Below are 4,578 nucleotides of genomic sequence, written 5' to 3' on the forward strand. Positions count from 1 at the left end.
ATGTCTTAAAGATCAGCAGCAAGGGCATAACTTATCCGTCACATTAATGGTTTTAGTGAATGGGTTGTAACTGCCACTTCAAGGGGAACTCAAAAACAATTTATGTTATGCCTAGTGAAAGGAACTGTTGGACTTTCCAACATAAATACTGTACATTCCACATTGTCAGTGGTGTTACAGGTATTTGTACATGCCATTGCTACTGAAAGCAGTCTTTGTTTATCCTTTTCTACTGGGTTCTGACTCCTGAAGTCAGTTCACCTCCTGTTCTATTGAATTGGCATCAGCTGCATTGTTTCAGGAGTCGGAATCAGCAGTGCAGAGAACACAAAGAGCCAGATGGATGCTGATATCTGAAGCAATGCCATTCAGGAATAACTTTAAAGCCACTGAAAAGGTTTCATAAATGTATGCGGAAGAGTTGCTTGGAATGAAGTTTTCTTTCAGTAGGCTAAAAGTTGTTTTTTTTTGAGGGGGGGTCCTCAAATTTGTCTTAAAATCATTTAAAGGGGACGTGTTAACTTTAGTATGATGTAGAGAGTTGTATTCTGAGACAATTTGCAAATGGTTTTCATTTTTTATTATTTGTGGTTTTTAAATTATTTAGTTTTTTATTCAGCAGCTCTCCAGTTTGCAATTTCAGCCATCTGGTTGCTAGGGCCCAATTTCCCCTAGCAACCATGCATTGATTTGAATAAGAGACTGGAATATGAAAAGGAGAGGCCTGAATAGAAAGATGAGTAATAAAAAGTAGCAATGACAATGAGGGGCAGATTTCTCAAGGGTCGAAGTGAATTCGAGGGAATTTTCGAAGTAAAAAAATTCGAAATTCAAAGTAACTTTTTGGATACTTCGACCATCGAATAGGATACTACGACTTTCGAATTTACTTTGAATTCAATTCGAAGTAAAATAGTTTGAATATTCGATAATCAAAGTACTGTCTCTTTAAAAAAACTTCGACTTCAATAGTTCACCAAATTAAACCTGCCGAAGTGCCAAATTAGCCTATGGGGGACCTTCTAATGCATTTTTCTAAGGGGCCAATTCATTAACTTCGAGTGAAGGGTTCGAAGTAACAAAACTTCGAATTTCGAAGTGTTTTTTGGGCTACTTCGACCATCGAATGGGCTACTTCGACCTTCGACTACGACTTTGAATCGAAGGATTCAAACTAAAAATCGTTCGACTATTCGACCATTCGATAGTCGAAGTACTGTCTCTTTAAGAAAAAACTTCGACCTAGTTCGCCACCTAAAAGCTACCGAACCCAATGTTAGCTTATGGGGAAGGTCCCCATAGGCTTGGCTAAGTTTTTTTGGTCGAAGGATAATCCTTTCGATCGTTGGATTAAAATCCTTCTTTAAAGGGGTTGTTCACCTTTGTAACAAATTGACAAATCTAACAGTTCACATGAATAGAACAAACTTTTCCATAGAAATAGTTAACAGAAAAAGTACAGTTCAAGAGATATTCACCTCAGAAGTGTCCCTGTACTAATCTTCAGTTCCACACAGACCCTGTGCTGGGAGGGGGTCACTGACCCCCAAAAACACTACAGTGTTCACTTCCTCTTCCTTATATGACATCACACATTGTACTGGCAGCTAACTTAACTCCTATTGGCTATGTCTGCTGTCAATCTGCCACTGCTTCCTGTGCTGGGGAATTTGAGCAGCATTCAGGTACTGAAGAGAAACTGTTACAAGTTTGTGAGAGGGAGGGGGAGTGTGGGCTGTGTGCTGCAGAGACTTCAACTGTGCAGATGGGGGGATCAAGGTGCTTGGGACCTGGAGTTTTCTGGATAATGGATCTTTCCATAATTTGGATCTTCATACCTTAAGTCTACTAGAAAATCATGTAAACATTAAATAAACCCAATAGGCTGGTTTTGCTTCCAATAAGGATTAATTATATCTTAGTTGGGATCAAGTACAAGGTACAGGTATGGCATCTGTTATACAGAATGCTTGCGACCTGGGGTCTTCCGGATAGCAGATCTTTCTGTAATTTGGATCTTAGTACTAGAAAATGGTGTAAACACTAAATAAAGCCAATAGGCTGGTTTTGCTTCCAATAAGGATTAATTATATCTTAGTTGGGATCAAGTACAAGCGACTGTTTTATTATTACACAGAAAAATGAAATCATTTTTAAAAATTTGAATTATTGGATTATAATGGCTACTATGGGAGATGACACTTGTACTTTCCAGAAATATATTATTTTTTTTGGGGGGGGGGTCCATGTATTATTTTGTGTATTTACCTCATAAAAAAGGTAAAATATTTTTCTGGTATAGATCCCTATATCATGAAAAATATAACTTTTTCATTTTTTGGTATTTAGAGCTCTAAATCTTGTTCCAGAAGTGGAACACTTAAACACTTAAAAAAGGTATAGTTTTCCTAGGTAAATTACCGCCCCCCCCGGGAGAGCGCGCAAAATGTTCAAAATATGTACCTGCCCTCATCACTGCTCTGCCTGTCTCTTAGGGCTGCCACCTCACCCTTTTAAAACCAAACACATATGAAATCCACAGCCTGCATGGCTAATTATCAACTCATTTAGATGCATGATACATGGCTGCACAGAAATCAGTTCAGTCTGCAGCATCTAAATGAGTTGATAATTAGCCATGCAGCCTGTGGATTTCATATGTGTTTGGTTTTAAAAGGGTGAGGTGGCAGCCCTACTGTCCCTGCTAGATGTGTAAGTTACATACGTTTCTAAGCAAGTCAGTGCTGGTTTTGTTGCAATTTTGTAAATAACTGACATTATGCTTAATGCCAAAGGTTTGCAAACAATGTTGCTCCTTCCTTTTCTGCAGTATTTGTCTGCATGGCTGTGTGATTGTTTGTTGCAAGGCAGGTTTGTTTATATGCCGCGTCTGTTAACCTCTGCCATTACAATTGAGTAATCAACCAATGACCATTCAAATTATGTGACTGGTTACAGTTCACAAGCACCCAATAAATTACTAGGAGGAGGGCAGTATCAACATCCAATAGGGAACAAGTAAGGGCAAAGCCTGGGCATGATGATGTCATCATATAGGAAGTTCTTGGTGTGTCAGGTTCAAAATAGGCCACTCCCATCACTTCAGGAAACTGGTCAGAGAGACAGGAGAAGGACTGAGTTAATAGGTATAGAAATTAGCTTTTACAATGGCATTTTTACTTTTTGTTATGGAAAATGGTTTTTCTAACACATTGAGAGCATTGTTAGTGGTTTCATAAGATTTGTACATTGAAGGTGAACAACCCCTTTAAGGATTTTTAAGGATTTCATCGTTTGATCAAACGATTTTACTTCGATTGTTCGATAGCCAAATTCGGTGAAAAATCCTTCAACTTCGATATTCGAAGTCGAATTATTTTAATTCAATGATCGAATTTCAAAGTATTTTTTACTTCGAAATTCGACCCTTAATAAATCTCTCCCCCTTATGTGTAGCCTTATAGAGTATTTGTTTTTTAGATGGGGTCAGAGACCCCCATTTGAAAGCTGGAAAGAGTCAGAAGAAGAAAAAGGAAAATAAGAAAAAAAAACTATAAAGAATAAACAATGAAGACCAATAGAAGAGTTGCCATTCTATAACATGCTAAGGGGCAGATTTATCAAAGGTCAAAGGGAACATTTGAATTCCAAGCTAATTGTTGTGTACGTCGACTAGGGAATAGTCCAAATTTGATTCGAATTTGAAACAAATTCGGAAAAAAAAAAAAAATCTAGGAATTTATCATGTATCTTTAAAAATTCGACTTCAACCATTCGCTATCTTAAACCAGCCGAATGGCTGTTTTAGCCTATGGGGGACCTCCTAGGACTCAATTATTTACATATATTATAATATACAATAAATATAAATATTCTATAAATATTAGATAAATCTGCCCCCCCCCTAAAAGTTAAGTTAAGGGTGAACCACCCCTTTTATTCACTAAATACATAAATAAAAATAAAAAATTATTTAAAAAAACACACAAACAGGCAAAATGTTGCTTTATTATGAGCTGAAACTTCATTGGTAGCTCAATTCAGTTCAACACATTGAGCGCAAACCATCATATTTGCTACAAATCCCAAAAAGTCACCTGCCAGAACCCACGGCCCCCTTGGAGCAGAAATACTGTACATTTGGGCACACAATAATTATATACAACCACTTTGCTTAGTGAACTGTTATATTCTATATCAGGGACCTCCCTCCTGCTGCTGCAGAAATACTTCTCCCAGTTTCCTTCTGACAGCTCAAGGCTGCCCTGGGAGTTGCAGTTGAACTGCTCTGAATAGCCAAGCTAAATTACGGAGACCTCATCCAGTCCAATGATTTTATTCCCTTGGAATATCAGTTTCATGCTAATAAATACACACATACAAAAGGTAGAAATGCACTGATGTGCTGCTGTTGCAAATACGTTAAGAAAAATATTTACGGTCCATTTCCTTTTAAAGGGGAACTCCACACAATTTTTTTGCATAATGAAGGCATAAGCAGCTTTCCAATAAACCTTTATGGCAAATTGTCAATGGCTTAAAAGTTCTTTGTAAATATAATTACTGCCGAAAGCAGTG

This window comes from Xenopus laevis, chromosome 2L, assembly GCF_017654675.1.
Source record: "Xenopus laevis strain J_2021 chromosome 2L, Xenopus_laevis_v10.1, whole genome shotgun sequence".
NCBI classification, from domain to species: domain Eukaryota; kingdom Metazoa; phylum Chordata; class Amphibia; order Anura; family Pipidae; genus Xenopus; species Xenopus laevis.